General features: G+C 36.1%; 1 non-coding gene across 1 annotated transcript; it reads left to right on the forward strand.

Annotated features, from left to right (window-relative positions):
• The first annotated feature begins 8,040 nt into the window (after window positions 1-8,040).
• Window positions 8,041-8,147, forward strand: LOC128280017 (small nucleolar RNA R71). Its single transcript, XR_008270199.1, has one exon. It is a non-coding gene; the product is annotated as a small nucleolar RNA R71 (small nucleolar RNA).
• Window positions 8,148-16,509: the final 8,362 nt, after the last annotated feature.

A 16,509-nucleotide genomic window follows, 5' to 3' on the forward strand; every position in this document is an offset into this window, starting at 1 on the left:
TCTTTACAGAAATACTTACAATGCAAGTTGGAGGAACCACCCAAATTTCTCATGGGGAGGTCAAGGAAATCAAAAACCACCACATCCCCTCTGAGTTTTCAATAGCAACCTTATAGGCAAGAAAAGAAACCGAACCTTGAAGAGATGTTTGAAAATTTTATTTCAGTGTCAGAAACTCATTTCCAAAACACAGAGATGACTTTGAAAAACCAGCAAGCATCAATTCAAGGGCTCGAAAATCAAATTGGGCAGCTTGCTAAATTAGTTTTGGAAAGACAACAAGTAGCTTTCCTAGTAACACTGAACCTAACCCAAGAGAGCATGTAAAAGCGGTTACATTGAGGAATGTGAAAGTTTTAACTGAACCTGAAAAAAAGTTGCCACAAGAATCTAATAAGGAAAAGGACGAGGAGGGAAAACCCGAAGTAAGTGTAACACCGGTGCTTAAAGAATATAAACCACTAATCCCATATCTAGCAAAGTTGAAGAAAGACCATATGGACGCACAATTTGGTAAATTTCTTATTTTAAACAATTACATATTAACTTACCTTTTGTTGAAGCTATTTCGCAGATGCCTATATACACTAAATTTCTGAAGGAGCTTCTAACAAATTAAAGGAAGTTTGAAGAGCTATTTACTATGGAACTCAACGAGGAATGTTCAACTATTCTTCAAAACAAGTTACTAACCAAATTGGAACACCTAGGAAGTTTTACTATTCCCTGTTTAATTGGTAGTTTGAATATTTAGAAAGCATTAGTTGATTTAGGTGCCAGTATTAATTTGATGCCTTAAAAAATGTTCAAGCAGCTTGGTTTTGGGGAACCAAAACCCACTAGGATGAGTATTCAATTAGCTGATAGATTTGTTAAGTATCCTAGGGGTATTATTGAAGATTTCCTTGTGAATGTAGATAAATTCATATTCCCTATTGATTTTGTTGTGCTTGACATGGATAAGGATGTTGAGGTTCCTTTAATTTTAGATCGCTCATTCTTAACTACTGCTAGAGCTGTTATTGATGTGGGTGACAATAAACTTGTGCTCAGGGAAGGTGACGAAGAAATTATTTTTAAAATCTATGATGCCATGAGATTCTCTAGAGAACAAGATGATTCCTGTTATTTTATTGATCATGCTACTCAATATTCTTTATAGGAAATTGTTCATAAGGACACGTTGGAACTGTGTCTTGCTCAAGAAGAGGAGGTAAATAATGATGATGATGTGATAGGTAAGACAAAAGCTGAATTAAATTCTAATGAGTCTTCGCTGAGACAGAAGAATTATAAGGGTGTTAAGGTAAACAATGAATTAAAATTAGAACCCTCTATTGAAGAACTTCCTAAATTAAAATTAAAGCAATTGCCAAATCACCTAGAGTATGTGTTTCTTGGAAATAATTCTACATTACCAGTGATTATTGCCTGAGATTTGCAGCCAAACGAAAACATGAGTTACTTTAAGTGCTGAAGGAGCATAAAAGAGCCATAGCTTGGAAGATTTTCGACATTAGAGGGATCAGTCCCTCTTTTTACACCCATAAAATTTTAATGGAAGTTGATTATAAACCTTGTGTACAAGCTCAAAGACGACTAAATCCTAACATGAAAGAAGTCATAAAAGCTGAGGTTGTTCCTAAGAAAGGAGGTATGACTGTTGTGTCTAACAAGAATAACGAATTAATCCCAACACGAACAGTCACGAGATGGAGAGTTTGCATTGACTATAGGAAGTTGAACGATGCCACGAGAAAAGATCATTTTCCCTTGCCATTCATTGATCAGATGTTGGAAAGATTATCTAGGCATATGTATTATTGCTTCCTAGATGGACTCTCTGGTTACTTCCAAATCCCAATAGCTCCTGAAGACCAAGAGAAAATGACATTTACATGTCCATATAGTATGTTTGCTTGTCGAAGAATGCCTTTTGGATTATGTAATGCTCTTGCTACCTTTCAGCGTTGCATGTTGGCCATTTTTGATGAACTCGTAGAAGACATTATGGAGGTATTTATGGAAAACTTCTCGGTATTCGGTAATTCTTTCCATATTTACCTTAAAAATTTAAAACAAGTTCTAATGAGATGTGAGGAAACGAACCTTATACTTAATTGGGAAAAATGTCACTTCATGGTTCATGAAGGGATTGTGTTAGGTGATGGTCGTGAAACTAACTAACAAAATTCGACTAAGGCAAGCGCACCTATCGAACAGTAGTATAGTTGTGGTGAGACCGAAAATATTATATCCACGAGGACTAAAAGTACTAGTAATTACTATCTTTTTATTATCTAGCTTAAGAATTAAAGAATGATTTTAAACTGAAACTAATTATCTAATTAACTAAGATTACGACAGAGATTAAAGTTGGAAAATACTATTTGGAAAATTGATAGAGAAGACAATACCCAAGGAAGAATCCACCTAGACTTCAATCATTACTTCTGAATTAGACTATTTATTCACTTGACTTAATCCGTAGAATCCCCTGATTTATGTTAATTCTCTTTCGAGACTAAAAACAACTGACTCTAGGTTGATTAATCAAAATCTCTTTCTAATTAAAACCCCTATTATCGCATTAACTCGATTTATAGATTCCCTTATTAGATTTGACTCTAATCCGGCAGATTTATGTCGTCTTATCTTTAGGATTGCATGTAACTCCACTTAATTATGAATGATCTAGTCTTAAACAGAGAGTTTTGCTCCATTGAATAAGCACATAAAAAACCTGAATTAATATTCTATAACATTAAAACGAGGATTAAAACTCACAATTAAGAATAAGAACAAGTATTCGTCATATAATTCAAATAGTAATAAGATCCGTCTTAGGTTTTATCTCCCTTAGGTATTTAGGGAGTTTAGTTCATAATAATAATGGAAAACATTTCAAAATTTGGAAAACAGCAAAACATAAAGAAACCCAAAGAACTTTTAGGAAATTGGATGAAAATCTTCAATCTTAATGTAGATCCTCCTCCCGAGCTTATTCCGATGGCTGTCATTGAGTATTTTCTACCTTCTACTCTACGTGTCCCCTTTAATCCTCTTCTAGGGTGTTTATATAGACTTTTGAATGCTTCAAAACCCTTAAAATTAACCTTTTTCGAGTAGAATTAGACTTGGGCTCGACAGGGACACGGCCTTGTGGCACGCCCGTGTAAAGGTGCTCAGGCCATGTGCAATTTTTACTTGGTTTAGTGTCTACACGGCCATGACGCACGGTCATGTGGTCTACCCGTGTGTCACACACGAGCATGTGAATCACCCGTGTGGAAGTGCCTAGGCCGTATGAAACACTGATTTAGGCTCAATTTGTTAGTTTTTGGCCTGTTTCTCGCTCTTTTTGCTATCTTAAGCTCTCCTGAGTATAAAACATGAAATTAAAGGATTAGGAGCATCAAATTCAATGAAACCAAGGAAAAATTATCCATAAATATGCCAAGCATGGGGTAAAAATATGTATATATTATGGTTTATCAAATATCCCCACACTTAAGCATTTGCTTGTCCTCAAGCAAAATCCTTAACTCACAAATAAAATAAATCATTCTCAACTTATAATTCTCTTCAATAATGTTTCGAAGTAATCCCTAGCAATCATACATTGAAAGCTTAACTAAAAGAACATTAAAGTTTCCAACAATCCAAATTGAACATTTCAATCATAAAATCGTAGGTATCCCCCTTTATCTAAGTAATTACCTTTAATTCCAAATTGACAGGGTTGACATTCCTTACTAAATATTCACTCAAATCACTCAAAGTGTTTAAGGTTCAATAATTAAGCACTCAATAGTCAAACATGAAAAGTTATTACCATAGGCTTGCATGAAAATCAAATCTCCACCACTATAATGAGATGATACACAAATCAAAAGGTCTTTAACAGGGTTGTAATAGGGCTTGGATTAAAGGTGTGGATAAAGGCTGAAAACGAGGGTTAGAATCGAGATTAATTTAAACAAATTACCAAACTTAGACAAATGAAGCTAATTGTTGAATTACAAAAAGGTGCCAGAATTCGAACTATCTGAAACTAATGATGTGAGCTTTTTCTCAATAAAACAACTTTAACTTATCCAAGCTCTTTAGACAAATATGTGAATGAATGAAAATAAATATACTATTTTTTTTAAGAATAAGAACAAGTATAATAATGGAACGTACATAATAATAAATAACTCAGCAACTGGAATGAACGAACATAGTTAGGTAACTAATCAAATCAAATCTCGATAAAAAGGGAGTCAATGAGAAGGGAGAAATTCTTAACAAATCGAAAAGGGTTAAGTTGAGGGTTACTATTAAGGGGAAAAATCAAGAAATAATAGTCAAGGCTCAAGGGGTTCACTAGGGGTCAATTATGTCGGTAGGCTTTTTATGGGGTAAATGGGTTAAAACCTAAGTGCCTTTATCATTTCAGTATATCAAATCAAAGGTATGGTCTCGACATGTATTATTGATGTAAGTTCTAGAATAGCAAATCAATGTTGACACACTCATAAAAAAATTAGTGAGCAAGAAAGATATATGGTCTAAAAGGCTCAAAATCTCACGAAAGTTATGGGTGTTTGATGTCAATCTTGTAAACTCAAAACTTCAAGCTAATACCTCAATTCAGGGAAGTAGCCTAACAATTTTAATTCTCAAAAGTCAACTTATCATGCTTGATCCTCTAATGTCTAAAAGTTTAAACAAACAATGCACACTACCTATGATTTAATTCAAAACATATCAATAAAAATCATAAATCAATCAAATTCATTCTAATAGTAATATGAGAGATTTATTTGAGAACAAGATAAAAATTCAGGGATTTTTTGATAATCATAAATAACCTCCCCACACTTAAGATGTACATTGTCCTCAATGTACAAAGTTAGATATAATATAAGCATAATATCAGAAGAGAGGGAGAGAAGTGAAACTACCCTGAATTTTTGGATGAAATCCTTGGAATAGTAAACGCCAGAGTTGTGGATAAGGCTAATGAAAGGTATGATTCTGAGTTGCTAATAAGAAAATAAACACAATTGTGGAAGAGAATTAAATGATCACTCGTTAATAGCCATAAAGATAAACATAGTTCAAAATATAAAACAGAAGTCTTAAGAAAATTAAATAAAAGAAAAAAAAAGAAAAAGAAAACGAAATAAAATAAATGGACTCAGAGGTCCTCATCATCAAATGCGTCAGCGTCATAGGGTGGTGAGGAAGGCGTGGGGGTGGATCTTGGGTTCAGATAGGTGAACGGAGAAGGGAGGAGATGAAGGAAAGAAGAGAAAAGAGAGGGGGAAAGGGATGGGGAAGAAAGAAAAAGAAAGGAAAGGGAAGGAGAGAAGGGATGATGGTGACCAGAGGGGGAGTGAAAGGTGGCTGGAGTAGGGGGATTAAAGAGTTGCGGCAGCTAGGAGAAAGGTGGGATGAAAAAGACAAAAGAGAAGAAATTAGAGTTTGGGGGGTTAAAATAGGGGCACGGTCGTGTGAAGGCCCGTGTTGGGCCACACGGTCGTGTCACATGACTGTGTTGTTCGAGTTTAGCCCGTGTTAATCACAAAAATTGAATGCCCAATAGTCACACAGCCATATCGTACGGTCGTGTCCTTCGTTGTTCGCTTCTTCCACGCCCGTGTAGTATCCCACACGTCCATGTGTTCGAACATACGGCCGTGTGCCTTACCCGTGTAACTCTCTGACTTGTTTAAAATTTTAAAATTTTAGCTCCAGTTTTCACACGACCCACGACATGCCCGTGAGTCCAGACCGTGTGGTCCACACGGCCGTCTCGCACGTCCGTGTGGATCTATTGCAGGCCATGTGGCTCGATACTTAGGGATTTTTTAGCCCTGTTTCCACACGGCCAAGGACACGCCCGTGTGTTCAGGCCGTGTGGGTCACTGTTCCTGCATAAAGAAATACGAAAAATAGCTAAAATAAACTAGTTAGCGGTGCTAGTGCTCAGGTTGCCTCTCGAGAAGCGCTTATTTAGAGTCTAAGCTCGACTTTCCTCTCATTCACATGGTCATGCAGATCACGGAGTCGAGACTCTTTTTTCTCATTATTGATTCTATTATCTACATAAAGTCTAAGTCGAGTAATATTTACCTTAAAAGTACCGAATTGAGAATGATTTACCTCGACTGTACCGTCTGGGAAAACATTCAGTACCTTGAAAGGAGTCGCTCCGTTTGCATTAAGCTCCGAAGTAGCAATTTGGGGGTCCTTTTCATCTAACAATATTTTATCCTCGACCTTAAATTGCGTTGTTTCATCCCTGCACCTATCGTGGTGCCGCTTTGATTCATCGTGTGCTTTTAGTTTGTCCTTGACATGTGTTCACCATTCATCTAATTCATCGAGTTGAAGCCTTCGTTCCTTGTGACTCGCTCTATTTTTGTTGCCTGGATTAGAATAGGGCTGCATCACGTTCTTCCTAGGCGACTTCTGCAAAGGAGTTTGAGTTGTAATATTACTCAAATTACCAAAACTTAAACAATCATCTCGATTACTAGATATTTTAGTAGAATCATGAGTTTGAAGTTTAATCGTGTCATCTCCTACACGATGTATCAAGTCACCCGTGCCAATGTCAATAATAGTTCTAGCAGTTGCTAAAAAGGGCCTTCCTAAAATTAGAGGTACGTCACTATCCTCATCCATGTCTAAAACAACAAAGTCAACTGGGAATATGAATTTATCAATTTTGACAAGCACGTCTTCAATAATACCCCTAGGAAATCTAATTATTTTATCTTCCAATTGAATGCTCATCCTAGCTTGTTTAGGATTCCCAAGGCCTAGTTGTTTAAACATTTTATAGGGTATGACATTAATACTTGCCCCTAGATCAGCTAACGTATTACTAATAGTTAGACTACCAATTAAGCAAGGAATCGTAAAACTCCCTGGATCCTTCAACTTGTTGGGTAGTCTATTTTGTAGAATGGCTGAGCAAACTGCGTTCAATTCCACATACGATGTATTATCCAACTTACATTTATTAGCCAAGAGCTCCTTTAAAAATTTCATTGTGTTTGGCATCTGCGAAAGAGCTTCAATAAACGGTAAGTTAATATATAATCTTTTTAATAATTTAAGGAATTTACCGAATTATTCGTCCGTGTAGTCTTTCCTTGTCGCATTGGGGTATGACACACGAGGTTTATAGTCTTTGCTTACCGGTTTCTGTGTACCATTGCTTACATCAACCTTACCTTTATCTTCCATATTGTTTTGCCTCAGTTTCGGTTCGGCTTCAACTAACCCTTCATCATTGTGCACAGTAATGGCATGAAGTTGCTCCATTAGGTTAGTTTTAGTGTTACTTGGTAGGCTACCTTGTGGTCATTCAGAAATCAACTTAGCAAGCTGTCCTATTTGAGTTTTGAGCCCTTGGATCGACGCTTGTTGATTCTTAAGTGCTATTTCAGTATTCTGAAAATGAGTTTCTGATACCGAGATGAATTTTGTGATTATCTCTTCAAGGTTCGGTTTCTTATCTTGTTGGTAAGGTGTTGTTGAAAACCTGGAGGATGTTGTGGTCTTTGATTTCCTTGACCACCCCACAAGAAATTGGGATGGTTCCTCTAACCTGCATTATAAGTATTACTAGACGGGTTATTTTGAGGTCTAGAGTTATTATCCATATAGTGGACTTGTTCCTCCTCGGTGCTAGGGTTGAAGGATGGATAATCTGTTTTGTGTATTCCTCCTCCATTTGAATCACACCTCATCACTGGATGTACCTGAGTAGAACTATACAGACCATCAATCTTTTTTTTTTAAAGTTCTACCTGGTTAGATAGCATAGTGACCGCGTCAAGGTTGAAAACACCGACTGCTTTTGTTGGCTTTGCTCTCATAACTTGCCACTGATAGTTATTTAGTGACATCTCTTCAATAAATTCGTAAGCCTCTTCAGGTGTTTTATTGTTTAAAGTTCCATCGGCGGTTGCATCGATCAGTTGCCTTATTGAGGGGTTTACACCATTGTAAAAAGTCTGAACCTGCAACCATAGAGGTAACCCATAGTGAGGGCACTTTCTCAATAAGTATTTGTATCTCTTCCATGCGTCACAAAGAGTTTCTAAATCCATCTACACAAAAGAAGAGATATCATTCCTCAGTTTAGCTGTTTTAGCTAGCGGGAAATATTTAAGTAAAAATTTTCCAGTCATTTGTTCCTAAGTAGTGATTGACCCTCTTGGTAACGAGTTTAACCACTATTTAGCTTTGTTCCTCAATGATAATGGAGACAACCGAAGGCGAATGGAATCGTTAGAAAAGCCATTGATCTTAAAGGTGTTGCAAAATTCTAGAAAATTTGCTAAATGAGTGTTTGGATCCTCGTCCTGCAAACCATCAAACTGAACAAACTGTTGTATCATTTGAATAGTGTTAGGTTTCAGTTCAAAATTATTTGCAGCAACAGTAGGCCTAACTATACTCGACTCCATTCCTGTTAAAGTAGGTTTAGCATAATCATACATAGTACGAGGAGCAAGATTCTGATCTACTAGATTTGCAACAACCACAAGAGGTAGCGGATTATTCTAATTTTCAGCCATCTCCTCAGTTGTGGTATGAATCTTGTCCTCTTGGCCTTCCTCTATGTATTGTAGGCTTCGCCTTATTTCTCTTTGGTTTCTGTGAGCTGTGCTTTTGATCTCACTGTCGAAAAGTAGAGGTCTTAGTGGGTTTCTTCTAGTCATAAACTAAAAAAACCTGCCAGAAGTAAATAAAAGAAAATTTAGTAATTTAAGAAAAATTAAAAATAGAATTAAATTGCAATAAAAATAAAAATGGCTAAAGTAATAAAAATTAAGCGTTCCTAATATCTTAGTCCCCGGCAACGGTGCCCAAAACTTGATGGTCTTAAAACTAACTAACAAAATCCGACAAAGGCAAGCGCACCTATCGAGCAGTAGTATAGTTGTGGTGTGACCAGAAATATCGTATCCACGAGGACTAAAAGTACTAGTAATTACTATTTTTTTATTATCTAGCCTAAGAATTAAAGAATGATTTTAAACTGAAACTAATTATCTAATTAACTAAGATTACGATAGAGATTAAAGTTGGAAAATACTTTTTAGAAAACCGATAGAGAAGACAATACCCAAGGAAGAATCCACCTAGAATTCACTCATTACTTCTGAATTAGACGATTTATTCTCTTGACTTAATCCATAAAAACCCTAATTTATGTTAATATCTCTCTCGAGACTAAAAATAACTGACTCTAGGTTGATTAATTGAAATCTCTTTCTAATTAAAACCCCTATTGTCGCATTAACTCGATTTATGGATTCCCTTATTAGATTTGACTCTAAGCCGGCATATTTATGTCGTCCTATCTCTAGGATTGCATGCAATTCCGCTTAATTATGAATGATCTACTCTTAAATAGGGACTTTTGCTCTACTGAATAAGCACATCAAAAACCTAAATTAATCTTCTGGAACATTAAAACAACGATTAGAACTTACAATTAAGAATAAGAACAAGTATTTATCAAATAATTCAAACAGTAATAAGATCCATCTTAGGTTTTATCTCCCTTAGGTATTTAGGGAATTTAGTTCATAATAATAATGGAAAACATCTCAAAATTTGGAAAACAACAAAACATAAAGAAACTCAAAAAACTTCTAGGAAATTGAATGGAAATCTTCAATCTTGATGTAGATCCTCTTCCCCAGCTGATTTCGATGGCTGTCCTTGAGTATTTTCTGCCTTCAACTCTACGTGTACCCTTTAATCCTCTTCTAGGGTGTTTATATAGACTTTAGAATGCTTTAGAACCCTTAAAATTAGCCTTTTCCGAGTAGACGCCCTTGTAAAGGTGCTTAGGCCGTGTGTAATTCTGACTTGGTTTAGTGTCGACACAACCATGACACACGGGCGTGTGGTCTACCTGTGTGTCACACACGGACGTGTGAATTACCCGTGTGGAAGTGCCTAGGCCGTGTGAAACACTGGTTTATGCTCAATTTGTTCGTTTTTGGCCTGTTTCTCACTCTTTTTGCTATCCTAAGCTCTCCTGAGTATAAAAAATGAAATTAAAGGATTAGGAGCATCAAATTCAATGAAACCAAGGAAAAATCATCCATAAATATGGCAAGCATGGGGTAAAAATATGTATATATTATGGTTTATCACTAGGCCACAAAATTTCTAGTAAAGGGACCGAGGTTGATAAAGCAAAAATTGAAATTATTGAGAAATTACATTCCCCTAGTTCAGTTAAGGCTATTCGAAGCTTTTTAGGACATGCTGGGTTTTATAAAAGATTTATTAAAGAATTTTCTAAAATAGCTAAGCCTTTAACGAATTTGCTAGAAAAAGATGTGCCTTTCGATTTCAATCAGAAATGTTTAGAAGCATTTAATACTCTTAAAGATAAATTAATTAATGCTCCAATTGTAGTTGCACCTGATTGCGATTTACCCTTTGAACTAATGTGTGATGCGAGTGATTTTACAGTAGGTGCGGTTCAGGGGCAGCGAAGAGATAAGCATTTTCAACCAATTTATTATGCTAGCAAGACATTAACAGCTGCATAAGAAAATTACACGACTACTGAGAAAGAATTATTGGCTATGGTTTTTGCATTCGATAAATTTAGACCATATTTAATATTATCTAAAGTTGTCATCTACACTAACCATTCGGCTCTTCGTTATCTCTTTACTAAATCAAAAGCAAAGCCTCGACTAATAAGATTGATTTTATTGTTGCAGGAATTCGATTTAGAAATCCAAGATAAGAAGGGAGCTGAAAATCTTGCAGTAGATCATTTGTCCAGGTTAGAAAACCCACATCTCAAGGAGCTTGATGAAGATGAGATAAATGACTCGCTTTTTGAAGAACAAGTCTTTGTTATAACTAACTCTTAAAGCCCTTACTTTGCAGATATTGCAAATTATCTAGCGGCTAACATCCTTCCAAAAAGGTTGACACATTATCAAAAGAAGCGATTCTTTGCCGATGTGAAAAATTATTTTTGGGAGGATCCTTTCCTTTTTCGTGTATGCGCAGATCAAGTAATTCAGAGATGTGTTACAAAATCAGAAGCGGGTAAGATCTTGGAACACTGCCACTCAGGGCCAAGAAGAGGACATTACAGTGGGACTAAGACAGCACATAAAGCACTCGAATCAGGTTTTTATTGGCCCACACTATTCAATGACGCTAACAGGTATGTTACTTCTTGTGATAGATGTCAGAGAATAGGTAGTATCTCTAAATGTAATGAAATGCCTCAAACGTATATGCTCTCATGTGAAATATTTGATGTTTGGGGTTGACCACGTAATTTTGTGTGATAAGTTTTATATATTTATAATTAATCGTTCTTGAAACTAACTATTATCTCGATGTAGGCAAGTGTACCTATCGCACAGTAGTATAGTTTTAGCAAGACCGGATTGTCGAACCCAAAGGAACTAAAAGTACTAGTAATGACTTTCTTTTTATTATCTAGCCTAAAAATAAGGTGTTTTTTTTAACTAACTAATTAACTAATCTAAGAATTCAAAGAGAATGGAATTGGGGGATTACTTTTGGAAAACGATTGAATTAAGGCAATACCTAAGGAAAAATCCACCTAGACTGTACTTGTTATTCTGGCTCTGAATCGGACGATTTATTCATTTAACTTGTTCCGTAGAGATCCCTAAGTTATGTTATTATCCCTATTCAAGACTAATAACGTCTAATCCCTAGATTGAATAATTCAGAATTTTCTCTAATTAACACCTTAGGGTTGCATTAACTTGATCTATGGATCCCCCTACTAGGTTTCACCCTAATCCGACAAAATCTTGTCACTCTATCTCTAGCCGCGCAATCAACTCCTTTTAATTATGACAGATGTACTCTTAGACAGGGTCTATTCCTCCTCTGAATAAGAGCTTATCTTGAATCAGTATTCTGGGATAACAAAACAAGAATTAAGAACACATAATTAAGAACAAGTTAAATATTTATCATACAATTCAGAAAATAATAACAAGATCCGTCTTAGGTTTCATTCCCATTAGGTATTTAGGGGATTTAGTTCATAACTAAAAAAGAAAACATCTCAGAAGAATAATGAGTACAAAACATAAAGAAAACCCAAAACTCCTGAACAGAAATTGAAGGGAGATCTTCAGTCTTGATGATGAATCTGGCTTCTGAGATGGATCAATCAGCTTCTTTCGAGTAATTCCTTCCTTCCTCCCTGTGTGTCCTCTTAGTTTCCTCCTCTAGGGTGTATTTATAGGCTTTAGAATGCTTAGAAACCCTCAAAATTGGCCTTTTCCGAATTGGACTCAACTTGGGCTCGGCAGGGACACGCCCGTATGAGTCGTGCTTTGAATCTGCCAAATTGATACGGCCATGTGGTCTGCCCATATGAGGAGGTCTAGGCCGTGTTAAATTCGTTCTTTGGCCCATTTTTCTCTGTTTTTTGCCCGTTTCTCGTTCCTTTCGCTCTCCTATGCTCTCCTAAGTATAAAACATGAAATTAAAGATTAGGAGCATCGAATTCACCAATTCTAATGGGAAATTATCCATAAAATGCATTAAACTTTGGGTAAAAATATGTATAAATTACGGTTTATCAGGGGTATTGATTTTATAGGCCAATTCCTTAGTTTGTATGGAAATAAATATATCCTAGTAGCAGTAGTGATCGCGATTTTCATGGCAGGTAAGTTTTATATATTTATAATTAATCATTCTTGAAACTAACTATTATCACGATGTAGGCAAGTGCACCTATCGAACAGTAGTATAGTTTTAGCAAGACCGGATTGTTGAACCCAACGGAACTAAAAGTACCAGTAATGATTGTCTTTTTATTATCTAGCATAAGAATAAGAGGGTTTTATTTTAACTAACTAATTATCTAAACTAAGATTTCACAGAAAATAGAACTGGAGAATTACTTTTGGAAGAACGATTGAATTAAGACAATACCTAAGGAAGAATTCACCTAGACTTCACTTGTTATTCTGACTCTGAATCGGACGATTTATTCATTTAACTTGTTCCATAGAGATCCCTAAGTTATGTTATTATCCCTATTCAAGACTAATAACGTCTAATCCCTAGATTGAATAATTGAGACTTTTCTCTAATTAACACCTTAGGGTTGCATTCACTCGATCTATGAATCCCCTTATTAGGTTTCACCCTAATCCGAAAAAATCTTGTCACCCTATCTTTAGGCGCGCAATCAACTCCGCTTAATTATGACAAATGTACTCTTAGACAGGGTCTATTCCTCCTCTGAATAAGAGCTTATCTTGAATCAGTATCCTAGGATATCAAAACAAGAATTAAGAACAAGTTAAATATTTATCATACAATTCAGAAAATAATAACAAGATTCGTCTTAGGTTTCATTCTCCTTAGGTATTTAGGGGATTTAGTTCATAACTAAAAAGGAAAACATCTCAGAAGAATAATGAATACAAAACATAAAGAAAACCCAAAACTCTTGAAGGGAGATTGAGGGGAGATCTTCAGTCTTGATGGTGAATCCAGCTTCTGAGATGGATCAATCGGCTTCCCTTGAGCAGTTCCCTGCCTCATTTTCTCTCCGTCCCTTTTCCTCTTCTTTTAGGGTGTATTTATAGGCTTTAGAATGCCTAAAATTCCTCAAAACTAGCCTTTTCCAAATTAGACACAACTTGGGCTCGACAGGGACACGCCCGTGTGACATGCCCGTGTGCGATTACTTCAGGCCGTGCTTGAGCCTGTTAGAATGGGACGGGCGTGTGTTCTACCTGTGTGAGTCGTGCTTCGATTCTGCCAAATTGACACGACCGTGTGGTCTGCCCGTGTGACAAAGTTCAGGCCATGTTGATTTCGTACTTTGGCTCATTTTCTCCGTTTTTGGCCTGTTTCTCTTTCCTTTCGCTCTCTTATGCTCACCTAAGTATAAAACATGAAATTACAGCATTAGGAGTATCGAATTCACCAATTCTAAGGAAAAATCATCCATAAAATGTGTTAAACATGGGGTGAAAATATGTATAAATTATGATTTATTAAATACCCCCACACTTAAGCATGTGCTTGTCCTCAAGCAAAATCCTCAACTCATAATCAAAATAAATCCTTCTCAACTTATAATCTTTATCGGAAATATCTCAAAATAATCCACAGGTAATCATACATTGAGAATTCAACTAAAAGAACATTAGAGCTTCAAACATTCCAAGTTGAGTATTTAATCACGCAAAACTTAGGCATCTCCCTTTATCTAAATGGTTACCTCGATTCGAAATCTCACAGAGTTTAACATCCTCACTAAAGATTCACTCAAATCACTCAAAGTGTTTAAGGACAATGAAAGTAGCACTCATCAGTCAATATAAAAAGTTATTACCATAAGCTTGCATGAAAATCAAATCTCCACCACTATAAATTGAGATGAGACATCAATCAAAAGGTCTTTAGAGGGTTGTAACGTGGCTTTGGTTAAGGGGTGTGCTCACAAGCTAAAAGAAACGGTTAGAATCGAGATTGAATTGAAAAATCACTTAACTAGAAAAAGATTTAATCATCACTTGCGTACAACAGAGCTTCTTCTCAGAATATGGAATTTAAAGACTTAAGCTCAAAAACAAAAGATTACTACTAATGTGTATACACATTTTTTTTATTTTTTTATTTTTTTAAGAACAAGTTAAATAACATAGACTAAATATTAAGAACAAGACATAGCTGAGCAACTATTTCAATTCAAATCTCGACCAAAATAGGGATCAAATTTAATTTAGGGGATGTCAACAATAATGGGTTAAAGGTTAATATTAAGGGTAATACAAGAAATGGCTTGTTAGCTCAACGGGGTTTACTAAGGGTTAATCGTGAAGGTAGGCTTTTCATGACATGAGTGGGTTAATCCTAAGTGCCTTAATCATTTTGACATATCAAATCAATTGGTGTGGTCTTGACATGCATAATCAAGCAAGTTCTAGAATAACAGTTCAATACTAGCGCACTCAAAGCAATAATAAAAGTGAGCATGAAAGAATTAATAGATGATCAAAAGGCTCAAAAAATCTCACAAAAATTATGGCTTTTTGATGTTTAAAACTTGTGAATTCCAACTCAAAGTAATACCTAAACTTTAGGGAAACAACCTAAAATTTTAAATTCTTAAAAATCAACTTATCATGCTTGATTCTCTAATGTCTTAAAGTTTAAACAATCAATGCATAAATGCCTATGTTTTAATTCAAGATATATCAATCAAAATTTATCCTAAAAATGATATGAGAGCTTTTCAAGAGAACAAGGCAGTCATTCAGGAATTTTTCTGATAATGAAATGAATACCCCCACACTTAAGATGTATATTGTCCTCAATGTACAAAGATATATATTTTGAAAAATGTAAGTGTAAGTTCATATGATAGGGAGAAAAGTGAAATTTCCTGAGTTAAAAATGGATGAAATTCTTGGATTAGCTAGAGCGAGTTGTTGGAAATAAAGCTGGAGGAAAAACATGATTCTACAGGACAAAAGGAGAATTAGGGGACTAATTTGATAGTAATCATAAAGATAAGCTGTGTTTAAAAACAAAAAAATCTTCAAAAATTAATAAAAGAAAAATAAAATAAGATAGATAATATAATTTTTCAAGTGGCACGGCCGGTTCACACGCCCGTGTGGATCGTGTCCCGCCCGTGTTTGTCGCGAAGTGAGATGTCGTCACACGGCCTTTGGGTACACCCGTGTGGCTACATGATCATGTTACACGACCGTGTGTGATGTGGTTCACTTCTCCCACAGTCGTGTAGCTCTACGCACGCCCGTGTTATTTTGACAGTGTTGTCCACGAGTGCTAGACACGAGCGTGTCGCACGCCCGTGTTCATTTGGCAGATTTGACCACGATTAGGTCGCACGCCTGTGGCCACTTATCGCATTCCGTGTTAGGAAAGATAACTTTTACCCTGTTTTCGCACTGCCATGTGATCGGTTATGTGGAGGTGGGAACTTGTGCTTCAAATACTTTGTTAGTGACTTAGATGTTTAAAAATTAAAATTTAAATAATTTAAAATTGTTAGTACTCGGGTTGCCTCCCGAGAAGCACTTATTTATAGTCTAAGCTCGACTTACCTCTCCATTGAATGGTCATGGTGGTTCGAGGAGTTTATAATCCTCATTCCTGCTATCATTCTCACCAAAATAAGGTTTTTGACGGGTGTTGTTTACCTTAAAAGTGCCGAACTTGGGATGACTTACCTTGACTGTACCGAATGGGAACATGCTAGGTACCGTAAGAGGTATTTCTTCATTCGGTTTGGTAGTGACAATGTGAGGATCTGCGGCATCTAATAATACTTCTTCTCCAACCTTAAGTTGATTTGGGAAGGTATTGAGCTCGTTCCGGCGTAGTTTTGGTTTATCGTGTGTTCTTGGTTTATGTGTTCGCCATTCATCTAGCTCCTCGATTTGTAGCCTTCGATCTTCATGAATAGGTCCT

Source organism: Gossypium arboreum, chromosome 8 (genome assembly GCF_025698485.1).
Source record: "Gossypium arboreum isolate Shixiya-1 chromosome 8, ASM2569848v2, whole genome shotgun sequence".
NCBI lineage: Eukaryota > Viridiplantae > Streptophyta > Magnoliopsida > Malvales > Malvaceae > Gossypium > Gossypium arboreum.